The 18,650-nt window shown below is 44.8% G+C and overlaps 1 long non-coding RNA gene across 3 annotated transcripts in view; it reads left to right on the top strand.

Moving 5' to 3' along the window:
- The window catches only part of LOC138823717 (uncharacterized), a 91,363-nt gene extending 76,790 nt beyond the window's left edge, over positions 1-14,573 (top strand). For all 3 annotated transcript variants that reach the window (XR_011370888.1, XR_011370889.1, XR_011370890.1), the window contains 2 exons: positions 11,692-11,749; positions 14,108-14,573. This is a non-coding gene — a long non-coding RNA (uncharacterized lncRNA). The remainder of the gene's footprint in view (positions 1-11,691; positions 11,750-14,107) is intronic.
- Positions 14,574-18,650: the final 4,077 nt, after the last annotated feature.

The raw sequence follows: 18,650 nt of genomic DNA, 5'->3' as shown, positions 1-18,650 counted from the left end.
TGGAGGGGTGTGTGTGCGTGTGTCCTCCATGGAGGGGTGTGCGCGTGCGCACGTGTCCTCCATGGAGGGGTGTGTGCGCGTGTGTCCTCCATGGAGGGGTGTGTGTGCGCGCGTGTGTCCTCCATGGAGGGGTGTGTGTGTGTGTGTGTGTGTACTCCATGGAGGGGTGTGTGTGTGCGTGTGTCCTCCATGGAGGGGTGTGTGTGTGTGTCCTCCATGGAGGGGTGTGTGTGTGTGTGTGTCCTCCATGGAGGGGTGTGTGTGTGTGTGTGTCCTCCATGGAGGGGTGTGTGTGTGTGCGTCCTCCATGGAGGGGTGTGTGCATGTGTGTCCTCCATGGAGGGGTGTGTGTGTGCGTGTGTCCTCCATGGAGGGGTGTGTGTGTGTGTGTGTCCTCCATGGAGGGGTGTGTGTGTGTGTGTCCTCCATGGAGGGGTGTGTGTGTGTGTGTCCTCCATGGAGGGGTGTGTGTGTGTGTGTCCTCCATGGAGGGGTGTGTGTGTGTGTGTGTGTGTACTCCATGGAGGGGTGTGTGTGTGTGTGTACTCCATGGAGGGGTGTGTGTACATGTGTGTCCTCCATGGAGGGGTGTGTGTGTGTGTGTGTGTCCTCCATGGAGGGGTGTGTGTGTGCGTGTGTCCTCCATGGAGGGGTGTGTGTGTGCGTGTGTCCTCCATGGAGGGGTGTGTGTGTGCGTGTGTCCTCCATGGAGGGGTGTGTGTGTGTGTGTGTCCTCCATGGAGGGGTGTGTGTGTGCGTGTGTCCTCCATGGAGGGGTGTGTGTGTGTGTCCTCCATGGAGGGGTGTGTGCATGTGTGTCCTCCATGGAGGGGTGTGTGTGCGTGTGTCCTCCATGGAGGGGTGTGTGTGTGTGTGTGTCCTCCATGGAGGGGTGTGTGTGTGTGTGTGTCCTCCATGGAGGGGTGTGTGTGTGTGTGTGTGTCCTCCATGGAGGGGTGTGTGCGTGTGTGTGTCCTCCATGGAGGGGTGTGTGTGTGCGTGTGTCCTCCATGGAGGGGTGTGTGTGTGTGTACTCCATGGAGGGGTGTGTGTGTGCATGTGTGTCCTCCATGGAGGGGTGTGTGTGTGTTTGTCCTCCATGGAGGGGTGTGTGTGTGTGCATGTGTTTCCTCCATGGAGGGGTGTGTGTGTGTGTGTCCTCCATGGAGGGGTGTGTGTGTGTCCATGGAGGGGTGTGTATGTGTGTGTGTCCTCCATGGAGGGGTGTGTGTGTGTGTGTGTCCTCCATGGAGGGGTGTGTGTGTGTGCATGTGTGTCCTCCATGGAGGGGTGTGTGTGTGTGTGTCCTCCATGGAGGGGTGTGTGTGTGTGTGTGCATGTGTGTCCTCCATGGAGGGGTGTGTGTGTGTGTGTCCTCCATGGAGGGGTGTGTGTGTGTGTGTTCTCCATGGAGGGGTGTGTGTGCATGTGTGTCCTCCATGGAGGGGTGTGTGTGTGTGTCCTCCATGGAGGGGTGTGTATGTGTGTGTGTCCTCCATGGAGGGGTGTGTGTGTGTGTGTCCTCCATGGAGGGGTTTGCGTGTGTGTGTCCTCCATGGAGGGGTGTGTGTGTGTGTGTCCTCCATGGAGGGGTGTGTGTGTGTGTGTCCTCCATGGAGGGGTGTGTGTGTGTGTGTGCATGTGTGTCCTCCATGGAGGGGTGTGTGTGTGTGTGTCCTCCATGGAGGGGTGTGTGTGTGTGTGTGCATGTGTGTCCTCCATGGAGGGGTGTGTGTGTGTGTGTCCTCCATGGAGGGGTGTGTGTGTGTGTGTTCTCCATGGAGGGGTGTGTGTGCATGTGTGTCCTCCATGGAGGGGTGTGTGTGTGTGTGTCCTCCATGGAGGGGTGTGTGTGTGTTTGTCCTCCATGGAGGGATGTGTGCATGTGTATCCTCCATGGAGGGGTGTGTGTGTGTGTGTGTCCTCCATGGAGGGGTGTGTGTGTGTGTCCTCCATGGAGGGGTGTGTGTGTGTGTCCTCCATGGAGGGGTGTGTGTGTGTGTGTCCTCCCTGGAGGGGTGTTTGTGTGTGTGTCCATGGAGCGGTGTATGTGTGTGTTTACTCCATGGAGGGGTGTGTGTGTGTGTGTACTCCATGGAGGGGTGTGTGTGTGTGTCCTCCATGGAGGGGTGTGTGTGTGTGTCCATGGAGGGGTGTGTGCGCGTGTCCTCCATGGAGGGGTGTGTGTGTGTCCTCCATGGAGGGGTGTGTGTGTGTGTCCTCCATGGAGGGGTGTGTGTGTGTGTCCATGGAGGGGTGTGTGTGTGTGTGTCCATGGAGGGGTGTGTGTGTGTGTCCTCCATGGAGCGGTGTGTGTGTGTGTGTCCATGGAGGGGTGTGTGTGCGCGTGCACACGTGTCCTCCATGGAGGGGTGTGTGTGTGTGCACGTGTGTCCTCCATGGAGGGGTGTGTGTGTGCGTGTGTGTGTCCTCCATGGAGGGGTGTGTGTGTGCGCGTGTGTCCTCCATGGAGGGGTGTGTGTGTGCGTGTGTGTGTCCTCCATGGAGGGGTGTGTGTGTGCGTGTGTGTGTCCTCCATGGAGGGGTGTGTGTGCGTGTGTCCTCCATGGAGGGGTGTGCGCGTGCGCACGTGTCCTCCATGGAGGGGTGTGTGCGCGTGTGTCCTCCATGGAGGGGTGTGTGTGCGCGCGTGTGTCCTCCATGGAGGGGTGTGTGTGTGTGTGTGTGTGTACTCCATGGAGGGGTGTGTGTGTGCGTGTGTCCTCCATGGAGGGGTGTGTGTGTGTGTCCTCCATGGAGGGGTGTGTGTGTGTGTGTGTCCTCCATGGAGGGGTGTGTGTGTGTGTGTGTCCTCCATGGAGGGGTGTGTGTGTGTGCGTCCTCCATGGAGGGGTGTGTGTGTGTGTGTCCTCCATGGAGGGGTGTGTGTGTGTGTGTCCTCCATGGAGGGGTGTGTGTGCATGTGTGTCCTCCATGGAGGGGTGTGTGTGCATGTGTGTGTCCATGGAGGGGTGTGTGTGTGTGTCCTCCATGGAGGGGTGTGTGTGTGTGTCCTCCATGGAGGGGTGTGTGTGTGTGTGTGTGTGTCCTCCATGGAGGGGTGTGTGTGTGTGTGTGTCCTCCATGGAGGGGTGTGTGTGTGCACGTGTCCTCCATGGAGGGGTGTGTGCGCGTGTGTCCTCCATGGAGGGGTGTGTGTGCGCGTGTCCTCCATGGAGGGGTGTGTGTGTGCGCGTGCACACGTGTCCTCCATGGAGGGGGTGTGTGCGCGTGTGTGTGACCTCCACGGAGGGTGTGTGGTCTGCGTCTCCCAGGTGTGTCTCCTCAGGACCAGCACTTGTAAGAAGCCGTGCAGTGAAGGTATCTTTATGTCCCCGCCAGCCCATGGCCCCGGCGGGCACGCGCCCTTGTGCGCATGCCAGCCCCACGGTCTTCCGTTCTGAAGTCTCCCCGGCCCGGAACACGCGGAGGTCTCCGCAGCTCCTCGGCAGCTCCCCGTGGGGGGCAGCTCCCCGTGGGGTTGTCTCGCACCGTCTTTCGGAAGAGGCCTTGGGTTCCTCCCCGTGCGCCGCCTCCAACTCGGACCCCACACCTCCCGAGGTGCTGTTGGGCGGTGGGCCCTCTGCCTCGGCTGGACGCTGGGATTCTGAACTGAGTCCTCGGAGCAGGGAGGATCATGAATGTGGATTGTGACAGGAATTGAGGCGAAGTCTTCATTTCCAAAGGTGGTTTGGAAAGGTGGTTCTGGATGTACTTCCCGACAGTGACGATTGGAACCCCTGGTGTAGTAAGAGGCAGGAGGAAGACGAACCTCCCTGAGCCTGATACTTCTGGCCCACGATGTTACAAAGTGGGAGCATTTGTGGAAAGCCCCTTTTGTCATTGCTGCCGCCCTGATCGCCGCCTGTCATCGCAGGGTGCCAGCTGTTCGGGGAGAAGAACACGGCATGACCGTCATTTAATGTGATCGTCCTGAGCTCTCTGAATGGATGTTCTTTCGGGACAGCAAACTGGATCCTTGAAATGTATGAATGTAGGCTCTGCTCCTCACACATTGTGCAATGCAAAACTGGTCCTTGGATTCAAAATCTGCTTGCAGAAATATAGAACGCCATTAGAAACAGTGAGTAGAGAAAAGCTGATCGTCTTGATTTGTTTGTGTGCATCATTTTTGAAGGATGCAGGAACATATGAAAACCCAGGTCCTCAGCAATATTTCAATGACTAAAATTTCATGACAGCTAGAAACATATCACACTCATTTTATTTTCTTCAGCAGTTGGTCTATTACCTGTCACCGAGAAGACAGGAGCATTTCTATTGGTCTGAAATGAACTGGAAGCTCAAAAATCTCAATGATTCATTGTGTTTCTACTAAAATAGCAAAACAGATCAAGCAACCTGCATAGATACTCTTCCTCAAATCATTTGTAACAGAGAGCCATACAGATTTATTCCAACTAATGCACTGATTGTGTCTGCCTTTAGGGAAGATCCAAAGCAGGTCTGGCATTGTCCTGAGCTGCCCACATGCTCACAGGTGGTAGAGCACTAGGCTGAGTCCAACCAACACACAGGTCTGGAAAATCACTTAATCCTGTGAGGGGTATGGCTGAATAGCACTGTAAGTGTTCTCTGTTCCAGTTTTGGGGTTTGTCAGTCATGGGGCTTGAACTCAGAACCTGGGTGCTGTGCCTGAGCTCTTTTATTCTACCCACTTGGAGCCACAGCATCACTTCCAGTTTTCTGGTTGTCAGTTGGAGATAAGAGCCTCATAGACAAGTTCCTCACATCTCAACCTGCATGAGCCACCAGCTCCCAGCCTGTTCCTAGTTTTTAAAGCAGTTGTCCTGTGGGTTCCTCGACGCGTTTTTCCATCCTCAGAACCTTGCTCTCCCTGTTGAATATTTTTTGAACATAAACATTCTCAAAATTTCTCTGGAGTTTAGTATGAAGCACAGAAGTTGTAAAAAGCACCTGTAAAATACAGGATTTGAGACAAAGAAACTAACTTACTCTAGGGCTCAGTTGTGAAGAAAGAACGTGGTTCACTCCTCTCTATGGACACACGTGTGTGATGTGAGATGTCAGTAGCACTTCTCCAACGAGTTACCTCAGCATAATCTTTCCACTTCTAAAACCTTTTAACTGATACGCAAAACACATGCACTGTATTGGATACGTGTATAGATTGTTTCATATTTAAATCAGGTTAAATGTTGTGATTTCCTCAAACAATTGTCATTTTTGTGAAAAGTTTCATTCTAGCTCTTGAGGTGTACAATCACCAACCATACAACAGCACCTCAAAGCTTTGCCCTCCAATCTGACTGTACTGAAACCACTACCTTGGCTTCTGTAACAACTATCCAACTTCTTTTTGCAGATGATCACATACGACCTCCAGGCCCATGTATGGTGACAAAAATGACAAAATGGCTGTGGTGAGCAGCGCGGCCAAGTGCACAGCGGGCAGTGTCCTTGCAGCTGGTGGCAGGGACAGCACAGCCAGCGCCAGGACTGCAGGTCCGTGGCAAGCGTAGCGCTCATTTTCCATAGTGGCTGCATTTGAGTGCCTCTTGCTTGTTTTGGTTTTTGTTTGCTTTGAGACAGCCTTGCTACCTAACCCAGGCTGGCCTCAAATTCATAATCATCCTGCCTCAGCCTCCCCAGTGCTGAGATGACGGAAATGTGAGGGCACACCCAGCCTGGTCACTCAGGATTGAAGCTATGAACGTGAACTTCATAGCAAAATTAAATTGTGTTCAGTGTTGAGCCCTGTAGATGGGTTTTGTGATACAGAAACTATGTCTATTGAGTCACTTTTCCCCTGTAGTCATAGATATATTTAGTGATCACAACTAGCTACATCTCATGAATTATTTTATTTTAACTTGTAGTGACACTCAGTGTTTACTGCAGGCACTCATGAAGTTGCAGGTACTAAAAAAGACAAAACAGGTTTAGTGGAGCCCCTTAGTCATGTCTCTGTTCTGTGCAAACCCAGTCGTTCTTGCCTATCCAGTCTTCCTCCATTCCTGAGCCCAGCCATTAGCTGAAAACGAGTGAAACCTCATTATCACTCACACTGAAGTATTTCCACAAATGTGTTAGAGGAAATTTACTAGTCTACCCTGAGGCAGTATCAAAGAATTGGTACTGAACTACATTTGTCAAGACAAATGAAGAAAGAACACTTTGTGATACAGTCTTCTACATTTTTAATCATGTTCCCTGTCTTCTCACTAAATCACAGAACTCCATAATTGGAAGACATTTTTAATTTATATAAATATGGCTGGCGTTCAATAACTTTAACATTCAAACAAGACTACAGTTTCATGGCTATTTTACTATTTAAAAGGTAAATATAAGTAATTACTTTTTTATGGAACAAAGTTGTCTTATACATACTGCATTTGTGGAAGATACATTTTTGTGCTTAAGAAACAGGCTATTTATAAGTTACTATGATGTAACTTATTTAGGTTTAAGTACATGGAATTAAATTTTTCTAAATAAAATAATTACAAAGACAAACAAGAACCTGAGAAAAGAACCAAAGCTAACTGATTAATTTCTCTAACATAAATGAATTCAGTAGACAAATGAGTAGAAGAATTGCAAAATGCACAGAGTATGAATGTAAAAATATGGTGAATTCATTATAATTAATTAACACAAAAAGAAAACCAATGATACACTATTAGTCATCTAAGAAAAATCTTAAAATATACTCAGATTCAAAGTAATAGAGAAAAAATAGTCCCGAAGAAATTATCAATGGATGTATAAAGTCAAACACAATTTCTAAAGGTATATTTGGGGAAATGCAAAAGGGAAAATAAACTATTTATGCTTTCTCCTGAACCAAGAAAATTTGTCCACATATATTAAGTATAATATAAAAGTATATTTGTATTGGTGCTGGTGGCTCACTCTTGTAATCCTAGCTACTCAGGAGGCTGAGATCTGAGGAGCACAGTTCAAAGCCAGCCCAGGCAGGAAAATCTATGAGACTCTTATCTCCAATTAAACACCAGAAAACCAGAAGTGGTGCTCAAGTGGTAGAGCACTCGCCTTGAGCTGAAGAGCTGAGGGACAACAGACAGCGCCCAGGCCCAGAGATCAAGCCCCATGACCAACCAAAAAAAAAAAAAAAAGTATATTTGTATCTGGGCACCAGTAGCTCATGTCTGTAATGCTAGCTTTTCAGGAGGCTGAGATCATGAGACTCAATTAACAACCAAAAAAAAAAACAAGTGGAGCTGTGGCTCAGGTGACAGAGTGCTTGCCATAAGTGAAAAAGCTCTGGGAACCACACCCAGGCGGAGTTTAAGCTCCACATCAGGCACACACACCCAAAAATAAGTGTATTTGTGATTTTATATTGTTTTCTTTATCCAACAACAAAGTAGAGATAAATATTTTAAATACCATCTTCTTATTTTGATCACTTGTCACCAAACAGGAATAAAAATTGTCAATCTAAATTCTAGTCTTGTTGCAAGCAGGCTGGCCCATGGTCACACGTGTCAGCCTGAACGCTGCTGAGGTTCACGTGGCCCATGTGGCCACACGTGTCACCCTGAATGCTGCTGAGGTTCACGTGGCCCATGCAAGTAAGGCCAGAAGGGATTCTAGCTCAGAAGCACTGGCATGGCCAGCATTTTTAGGTTTGTTTTATCCTCTTTTGTCATTTATTACAACCTATATATGTTGCTTATCTGATCAAAGTAAAATGTGTTAATGACAGTGATGATTTAAAACATCACCCTTCTACATGGTAATGAATTTCTGGTTTCTGATACAATTGGCACTTATTGAGGAAAATATCAACAATAGAAGAGGCAAAGTCTAAGGGTGGTTATTGTACAGGGTGGTGGACAGGAAGACACTCTTCAGCCAGAAGAGAGGGTTCAGCAAGTAAACATTATTATCTTCTCCTTCTCTTAAGAATTTGGCTGTCAAATTAAATATTGATTTGTAAAACTCACTGGTAAAGAAATAAAGAAATGAGAAGGAAGTGTGTCATCCATCTGGAACTGAAGATGCTCTTCCCTGTCATCTCAATACAGACCCACAAAGCACAGGGAAGTTGTCTTTAGCACACTACCAGTGAAAATGAATGTTTCTCACATCACAGCCCATCCCCTCACCATGACACCTGTATTTAAAACTTTTCCAAGCTGGACACAATGTTCTCAACAGTGCCAGCCACCTGGAGGTTGAGGCGGGAGCCTTGCTCAAGCAACCTAAGAAACAGAAAGAACTATGTTGTTTTTTGAAAAAAGACAACAAAAACACTCTAGCCCCATGATCAGCCTTCAACCCATGATAAGCCTTCAGCCCATGATCAACCTTCAACCCATGATCAGCCTTCAACCCATAATCAACCTTCAACCAATGATCAGCCTTCAGCCCATGATCAACCTTCAACCCATGATCAGCCTTCAACCCATAATCAACCTTCAACCAATGATCAGCCTTCAGCCCATGATCAACCTTCAATCCATGATCAGCCTTCAGTGCATGATCAACCTTCAACTCATGATCAACCTTCAGCCCATGATCAGCCTTCAGCCTATGATCAATCTTCAATCCATGATCAACCTTCAGCCCATGATCAGCCTTCAACCCATGACCAGCCTTCAACCCATGATCAGCCTTCAACCCCATGATCAGCCTTCAACCCATGATCAACCTTCAACTCATGATCAGCCTTCAACTCATGATCAGCCTTCAACTCATGATCAGCCTTCAACTCATGATCAACCTTCAACCCATGATCAGCCTTCAACCCATGATCAGCCTTCAACCCATGATCAACCTTCAATCCATGACCAGCCTTCAACTCATGATCAGCCTTCAACCCATGATCAGCCTTCAACCCATGATCAGCCTTCAACCCATGATCAGCCTTCAATCCATGATCAACCTTCAACTCATGATCAGCCTTCAACCCATGACCAGCCTTCAATCCATGACCAGCCTTCATGTGGTCAAGGCTAGTGTCACTGCTCTGCCCTCTTCTCACTCAGTTCCATCAACAGAGGGAGCCGCTTAGTTCTTAAAATGTTTCCCACAAATTGTGTTGCTGGTTCTCCTTCATGGCCACTGACAAGTGAACAATTCCCTTTCACAGTTCCGGCTAACATCGGTCTTGTTAGCCCACAGTTTTGTTGTTAACCTCCTCACTGATGATATTGTTTCCTTGCTTCACTGTTCATGTTTAGGTGATTCACAACTGTCTCCCTCTGTCCCTGCCTCACGTGAAGTTCACACTCAAACGTTCAGTTGCCTACTGCACCAACTGAATGGTAGTGACCTAATGGTGATGAATACAGGACCTTGAGTCCACCCCATCAATATCTCAGACCCAGAAGTCTGCCCAGTTCCTCAATGGAGCAAGAAGGAAGATTTAGTAAAAATTTGGAAGGACCTAATTTCTTTGTTATTCCTCAAATCTATTTAACCAGTAAATACTATCACTTTGATTTCCTAAACACATTGTCTATGTTTCCATCTCCATTGTTGGCCTCATGTTTCATAACCCTCTGAAATATGGAGTTGGTGACTCATGCTTTTCCATTTTCCAGCCATACTGGCATTCTATCTGTCCCTTGAACAGGAGAATCTTGTTTCTATTATCAGCATATCTGCACTTCCTATTGCTATGGAATTCTCCAATCTTGCCATGTTAATATTTAATTTTCAGTCTTAATTTCACCTCCCCAGAGAGGCTGCTTATGCCACAACTACCTTGTTCCCCACAGTCACCCTAAGCCCTCCACAGTGGGAGAGTCCTGTCCACATTGTCCACTGCCCTGTCCACATCACTTGACCACTGCCTGGACAAGTCCTGACATTAGAATAAATACTGGCTGAACAAGTCAGTAAAGATGCTAAATGGAATACCTCACAAAGTATTAGAAATATATTCATGCTGAAGAAAAAAACATCTAACCAAATAAACATTTTATTAAAGTCTTCATATTAATAAATGTCAAACTACCAGGTATTAACAAGAATGTAAGGCACTTCTTTGTATCCAGGTTTGAGGGGTACCTGAAGTAACATCTGTACAGCATCCATCTAACCTGACAAAAACTACTACTCCAAGAAATGTGTGTCATGTTCACTTCCATCATTTTCCAATTCGCATCACTTTTTAAATGGCATTTTATTTGTTAATAACTGATTCACTTTCAACTCATTAAATTATGGTAAAGCTATGACACTGAGGTAAACAGACTGAATACCAAATGAAAAACTGATTTTTAAATGTTTGCATGTCCCTGCATTATAAGCACATCTAAAACACACACAGCCAAGCATAGACATCATACAGTGGGCCATGAATTATACACACTGGTGAATTCCAAGGCACAAAGTCACTGGTCAGACCCTGTGGATTTTCATATGAAACTCTTTCACAGTGAAAGAGTATGTACTTGAAAGTGGAGAAGATAGGTTGTGAATTAATAGTCATAAAATATATTGCTCTATAAACTCCATGTTGAATTAATAAAAGGAATATGAATCAGGCTGAGAGAGAGGAAGCTATATCTTCTGATTAGTGAAGAATATATACCGCTAGTTTAAGAAAATAATATAGCATCACTGTTTTAGATTTAGGAATTTTGTAATTTCTGGCTCTATTCTGAAGAAAATATTTTCATGCCAGTGAGTAAAATTTAAACCAGGTAAAGCATTTTAGTGCTGGGAATTCTAGTAAATGTAAGTTTAACAAAGACAGCTGGACAGCCTGATTTACAGATGTAACTGTTGTGTTAGTACACGTATATGTTTTGGCAGTGCTGGGGTTTGAACTCAGGATCTTGTGCCCGCCGCACAGTGCTCTATACCTAGCCTTCTTTCTGCTTTATTTCTTTTTTGGCTATAGTCTTGTGTTATTGTCCAAGGCCAGCCTCACTTCAAGTTCCTTCTACCTCTGCCTCTCACATAGTTGGGAGTTTGCACATTAAACAGACACAGCCACCTTGCTTCTGATTAGGGCTCAAGATGGCCCTAACTATGATCTTGTCAGCGCTGCCTCCCATGTTACAAGCATGTACCATCAAACCTGACATACATGTCATTTTAAACTACATGCTTGACATTCCTTTGTTAGGCTCTGCAAAGTGACATGGGATGAAGGCCTATGTGAACCAGTCTTCTTATTTTACATCTTAGAATAGAAAGCCTGCAATAACATCTGATGGCAACGGAAAGCACTCAGCTTTGCTCCCAAACTCTGTAGCTGGAACGTCAGCCATGGGAATCATTAATGATGCAATCCCTTGTCGACAGGCCCCTTGTCTGTCAACGTGTGTTTAGTAAGTCACAGCCATTTGGGGGTGTGACGTGGGCAGAGATGAGGACCACCCTCCGTGGTCACCAGTGGCCTGTGTCACTGCCAAGGCCGAGCCGAGCCCCTGCACGCAGCCTGTGTGCCACTCCAGATGGCTCCTGTGCTCTGCCTGGCTGGACCTGAACCACCAACCAACAAGCTAAGATTACAGGCTTGGGCCACCACTCCCAGTTGGAAATTCTTCCTGTGATTCATATCCTAAGTACTTTTTTTCTGATAATACTAAACATCCCCCCCCAAAAGCTTTGCTTTACTTTGAGACATAGTTATGTAGTGATTAGAGTTATCACCCTACTGCAGAACAAGATTCATTTATTTGACATCTACCCAGAGTTATTCATTTCCCTTTTCTTTAGATGCATACAGAGATCGTTGAAGAAGGCTGTCTTTCACCCTGAAGCTATTTCTTCTATGGTAAGAAAGTTGAGTCTGTCATTTTTTTTGAGACATAATATTCTACCCTGTTCATCTCATTCAGGATCCCCTTGCGTTTATTAGTGTCACACGCAAAGTATGAAACTCCAAAGTGGAAGAGATAATGTGGATTTAATATGATCAAAATAGAGCTCAAGGAGACTAATCTCCTTTGTGCTGAACCACCTCACAGCCCAGCATTGCATTACTATGTTGAAGAACAGTGTCTTACTGTCAGTTCCAATTGAGCTTGAAGCTAAATAAAACTTCATGATTTTTTTTCTAGCAGAACTGCTATAAATCCTGTTTTCTACTTTTTTAGTTATATGAAACCAACTGTTTGAAACTAAATGTAGGAATTTGTATTTGCTCCTGTGAAGTTATGTCTCGTTTGATGCTTCTTGTTTCTACTGAGATCATTTTGAATACAGTTTCTCATTGTCTGTATTTATGGTTCCTCTGAGCCCGAGGCAAATCACAAACCTCATACACAGCATTTTATTTCATGTGCCCTCCCTCAGCCTTATATTTCCCTCTAGCTACCAATTTGCCTCTTACCTTCACTTCACATCTATGGTAGAACTACATTATCTGCTGTCCAATGTCACTTTCTGTAAAATGGAACTGGCAACCTTAGCAAACCACTCTTCAAAACATCAGCCACACATGTGATGGACACTGGTCATTTCACTTCACTATTTCCAGGATGACAAGGACTGGGTCATGATTAGTCATGTTTAGGATGGAACCCGACGCACACACAAGCCCTACAGAAGCAATTGCTCTCACTCCTTAACTGCGTGCATAGGCAGGTGCTGCCAGACACAGCCTGCTTCCTGCAGACTGAGCTCCGCTGCAGCCGAGTCTCCCAAGCCTGAAGTGCGAGACTCCAGCCGTGTGGCAGAGTTTGTGATGTTTGTGCTCTCAGGACAGGACCCAGTCTAAGGACAAAATACCCTAGTCTTCCCTACACACAGGTGTCCCAAAAGTGATTGTCAGCAATGTTTCCATACGCCCGCATCTTGACTGCAAACCATCATCTGATGTCTGGTGCGGGCTGCTCCATGTAAGGCCTCAGATACTCAGAAAGTTCAGATTTTGGAACATTTCAGATACTAAAATTTTTGAATAGAGATGTTCAACCTGTCTATTTTTATAATTAATAACACAAGTAATTAATGACTTCTTTCTTCCCAAAAACAAAGTAACAAATACCAAAAATTTATCAGCTCTTAATGATTTAACTATTATCAGTACTCTTGCTATTAGCATGCATATAGTAAGCATACTCAGTAGTTACATTCTTTGGTGCATTTATTGTCAACTTTCATTCAGTGACATTTTAGGAAAGACACACAGATACACAGACACACTGGCATGTTCATATAATTCCTTAGACATTTTATAGTAAATCACACATACATGCGGATGGACGGATGATAGGTGTCAGCTAGGTAGATGATAGATACATAGATAGGCAGGCAGGCAGGCCGGCAGACAGACAGACACACAGACAGACAGACAGACAAACAGATAGATACATAGATAGACAGACAGACAGACAGACAGACAGACAGACAGACAGATAGATAGATAGATAGATAGATAGATAGATAGATAGATAGATAGATAGATAGATAGATAGATAGATAGATGCATTAATTTAGGAAAAAATAGTTCACCATCATCCACCACTGCTAGGTCAACGTATTATTTGAAGCATTTTCTCTCACTTGAAATATTTCTTTCCTACAATATAGGAAAGAAAGGTAAAGAGAAAAAGTGTCATCTTTTTCATGGAAAAACACAAATTAAAGTGACACAATACTAGTTCAATTTCCTTCATTGAGAACTAGGCATATGGAACAAGTCTTGGGCTGGATAATTGCTTCACTCTACTTATTACAAGTCTCATTTCTCATATAGCTTTTAATGACATTTTTAGGTTGTTAAATTACCCATGAATGAGTACCTGAAATATCAACATTCTTTCAAAATGTTAAATTTGCTGCCTATGAAAAAAAATATTATAGCTTGGAAGGAACCCGGGGCCTGGGGCCTGAAGGCTACAGATTTAAACCTAAATCTGACATTTACTCACTGTACTAGGTAATGTTTTTTATTTTAGTGTTATACTTGGTGAAATTTTGTGAAATACTATTTCTAAAAGGAGATAATGCAGGTGCAAGCATTTTAGGAGTTATGAGGTATTATGAATGAGAAATTTTCCACCATTATGATTATTTATTACTAAAAATAAATTGAACTGATGTTTATCATGCATGCTAATAAGCTATAGAGGATTTTCTGGAATCTCATTATACATAATAAGATGTAGCTTTGTGTTTCCCTGTACAGTGACTGGACATCAACAGAATGGCAGTTAACTTTGAGATTCATCCATGAGTACCACTAGCCAGTGTTTCTGCGGCCTGCAAGGGACCCGCCCAGGCGTGTCTTAGCTTTCCTTATGCTGGGATGTCTTGAGCTGCCTGTAGTTCTCATTTCTACCGCTTAAGGAAGCCTTTGGGCCTGGGCTTGCTCCAGATTCACCCGGGGCCTGGATGGAGAATTCCCACGTGAAAGCCTCACTCACCATGGCGTGTGCTGATGAGCATGCGTTCCACCCACCCACCAGTCAGGACCAAGAGAATGAGAAGCAGGGGGCAAAGCCCTCCAGGCCTGGAACTGGTCACGCAGCAGCAGCAGCACCATTTTCCATTGTCAAAGCAAGAAACAGGCTAGGCAGCCAGATTGACCTTGCTCCCTGTAATCTGTGCAGTCACATGGCAAATGGGATAATAGAGGATAGTAATAAAAATAAACTATGAAGCAAAGGAAGATAGTTGTAAAGTTCATTTTTCGACATAGCATCTTGTACATTTCATTATTGCAATGGGTCCACCTGTATCCCCATTTAAAACAATTTGTTTTTTCCCTTCCCCACTCCAAATTATACCAACATCAAATACAGTGAAAACAAGTTATACCATGGGGGAGGGACATACAAAGCAACAAAAAAAAATCACCTTATAAATATGTTAGAAACAATAACAAGAAAGAAAAAACATTTGAATCCTTATCTTGGGGTTCATTTAGCCTAACATCAACTTATCATGGTATTTTAACTTTCAGTTTTACATGACTAGAAGCATATTGTACACAGTATTTGTATACACTACCCTTTTATCCAGTGTTCAAGAAAATAAGGAAATTGTAAATGCTTTATTTCTGTTTTCTCTGAGGCAGTGATCCATGAGACTCTTAGCTATATAAAGCTTGGTGAACTAGGGAGTGAAAATTACACCAGGTTATAGCCAAAGGACAAGTTATTGATCTAGTCTTCTGGTTAACCACTTGTTACCAGTTACCTCTCCCTCTGTCCCTCTGAGTATTCATGTCTTGGGCAGTTTCTGAAAAACTGTAGACTTTCATCAGAAACAGGTCTCAAAAAGAGGAAAATTTTTACCTTAAAAAATTCATTATCTTAGTGCTCGCTTCGGCAGCACATATACTAAAAAAATTCATTATCTTAAATTGGTATGTGGGTTATTCCAACATTAAAGCAAATTCATGCCCACTAATTGCCAGTAATTACTGTAAATTAGAATGGATTAAATTCTCCAAGGAACCTAGCATGTACGAACAACAACACCTCACATGACCCTTGGTCAAAGTACACTAGACGAAGATACAGATGCAAGTGGTAACCCAAAGAGGAGGGAGTGACCATATCCTCATCACTGAGATGGGAAGGTGTGCGAGGAACATTTGATAGTGTTGAACACGTCACACAGAAAATGCAGCACTCATAAATATGTATGACCTAATATCAGACCTCCCAAATACGTACAGCAAACACTGGCAAAGTGGAAATGGAAAATAGAGACCAATGCAATAGTAGCACCAGACTTCAAAACTGCACTTTACACAACGGAACAGCCAGACTTGAATAAAATGAAACAGATGTGAACAGTAAAGAAATTGGAACTAGTAGCCATACACACAGCATTCCAATAAGAGCTGTTCACTCATCTTCCTGGGTGTGTAGATAACACACCAATTGGAAGCCTGAACTGGATCTAGAAGACTGTGCAAAGCAGTGAAACTAGAAATGAACAGTAAAAAGAAAATTATGAAGATTAATTTTAAGTTAAACAAAATTGCTGCTCTCATAAATATACACATGTCTAGTGGTGATTACTATTCATTTTAACATTTATCTCTCCCAGGTGTCATTTAAAATGACGAATGAAGGCAAATATCCACATTGAAATACTTAAAAATTGTGAAGAAAGTAAATTGACGATTTTACCACAAACTTGTGTGTTTTACCAGAATCAGAAGTAACATGTTAATTAATGAAGGCCTTCAGATCCTCTCCTTTTTCATGTCTAAAATTTTACTGCCAACAGCTACAATCCACATGAAACAGGCTACGGACATCCTTGCTATTTCTAGCTTAGTATTAATCAGAATTAAAATTCATTGTAAACATGGGAAGTGAAAACGGACTCTAAATTGTGCAGAGTTTGGCCGCAGTGTCACCAGCAGCCCAGGGCCACTGCGCCTGGAAACCAGAGAGCTCGACCTGCGCCCTGACAGTCACAGCCTCTGCTGCTCTGTACATGGATTGGATCCACGTGGCAGGTCATAGATCTGAATTTCCTATTTTACCTCAGTGCTGGGATCCCAGCAAGCTGCAATTTTCCTTCAGAAGTTCAGGACAGCAGCACAGCTATTAGGAGGGAAAATGACAGTAGCCAGCTCTCCCTGTGCTGGTGAAGAGACAATTGTTAGGAATTGTTTGTCACGCCGCATGCCAGTTGTATTCGTATTAGCTTGGGTATGAAAATGAAGGCCTCCTTCTAAGAAGAGTAAAGAGAATTACTGTAATCGCATTTTGTCTGATATTGCTTTACCTTTACTCTGAGAAAGGCACAAACCAGTGGCCAGTCCCGATGCTCATCTCTAGCACTCGCTTTCTTGTTAGGTGTTTTCTTGAGGGGACAAGTGTGATTTGCATAAAGGCTGAGTGGGCTCATTTCTACTTCGTCTCCTGCTGAGATTCCCCCCAGGTCCTCCCCCATCAGCAGGCCTCTGGCCTCTGGCACACTCACGCTCAGCCCCCAGGTCCTCCCCTCATCAGCAGGCCTCTGGCCTCTGGCACACTCACACTCAGCCCCCAGGTCCTCCCCTCATCAGCAGGCCTCTGGCACACTCACGCTCAGCCCCGCCCACCCCTCAGCAGCGCTGGTCTTCCTCTCCGCCCTTCATCTTCTCATTTGAAGTGTGTATCAGTGGTGTAGCTCAGTTTCGCCCTGTACTTCACAGTGCATTTACACACTGTAATTTAGTTGTGCCAACGCCCTCTCTGCTCTCCCCTGTTGCTCTGCCCAGCTCAGGCACCCCGCCTGTCTCCCAGCACTGTGGCTCTCAGAGACAAGGTTCCCAGAGAACAGAAGCTGCCACCGTCAGTGCCTTGTCACTGGGTGTTGAAAACACCACGGGCGATGCACAAGGGAGCTGTGCAGCTTCCGTAAACCCTGGCAGTGTTACAAGCACAGGCTTTGGAGGCCTAGGTTTGGGAGGACCCTGCTGCTCCTTCCTGACAAGTAACTGTGTGTAACTGCACGATTCCTTAGAAGGCTTTCTCATTTAAACAGTAACAACTACGGCTCATCACAAATGCTCGCTACACATTTTCTAAATCTGTAAGTCATTATGATTTTCTGGCTGAAGGGGTTTTATTTGTTAATGCTCTTACGGTATGAGGAGTCTAATTTGGACCTGGATTCCAATTCTAGTTCCTTTAGACTGTCTTCAAGCAAGAAATTTGTGAAATTCCTTTTGGGGAAGCCATTTTTATTGTTATCTTTAAGTAGTTTTACAGAGGAGTTGCCATTTAACAAAGCAGTTTACGAATGCAATATATTTTGATCAATGTCACCCTTTTCAATACTCTCATGCATCAAAATGATTTCCTTTCCTCTGTGACTGGGTATTGGTTAGGATTAAATGAGATGATGCTACTGAAGGGATTTTGAAAATATAATGCATTTTCAACTACCCTCTATTATTTCCAATGTCAATTTGCCTATACATTTTGCTCTCTACACCTTCTTTAGTCCAATTAATATGTATTAAATTCATTAATCAGTAATCAAGATTACTATGTTAATTTTCTGTATATTATTTCTGACTATGTTTCTGCAGCCATTTCCTACATAATGTTTTATCTATTTGGAATCTGCTATGTGGTACATTCCCTTGCAGATTTATTTTTCAGATTGGTTCTTCATATTTTGCCTATCCTTTGTACTCAGCACTGGAGAATTGTCTTGGGGAACATTCTTTTGTTTGTTTGCCAGTCCTGGGCTTGAACTCAGGGCCTGGGCACTGTCCCTGACCTTCTTTTGCTCAAGGCTAGCACTCTACCACTTGAGCCACAGGGCTACTTCCGGCTTTTTCTGTTTATATGGTACTGAGTAATAGAACCCAGGACTTCGTGCATGCGAGGCGAGCACTCTACCCCTGAGCCACACTCCCAGCCTGCGGGGAACATTCTTACACAGGTACTAAGAAGGCTCAGCATGGAGCGGGGGGAGCTACGTGCTGCATGAGGGGCTGAGATGTGAAGCCCTTTCTAAAATTGCATTGATCCTGAAGCTTAACAACTATTGCATTCATGTTTGGCTAAGCTGGGTGGCCTCAAATGTGGGCAGGGAGCATTTCATTCATTAGAATTCAGCTTTGTAGATGACTTGTCTAACATCAGTTTTCAGGGTCTACTTGCCTAAAACAGTCTTTGTTTTTGCCATTGTCAGTGACTTTTTCACATAAAATGTGTAGTCATGACTTTCTATTCCTTAACTTTTTGTGTTTGTGACAATACCAGTGC

The sequence above is a fragment of the Dipodomys merriami genome, unplaced genomic scaffold (assembly GCF_024711535.1).
Source record: "Dipodomys merriami isolate MVZ:Mamm:240054 unplaced genomic scaffold, mDipMer1.0.p SCAF_122, whole genome shotgun sequence".
Taxonomy (NCBI): Eukaryota; Metazoa; Chordata; class Mammalia; order Rodentia; family Heteromyidae; genus Dipodomys; species Dipodomys merriami.
This window is presented reverse-complemented; position numbering and strand designations above follow the sequence as displayed.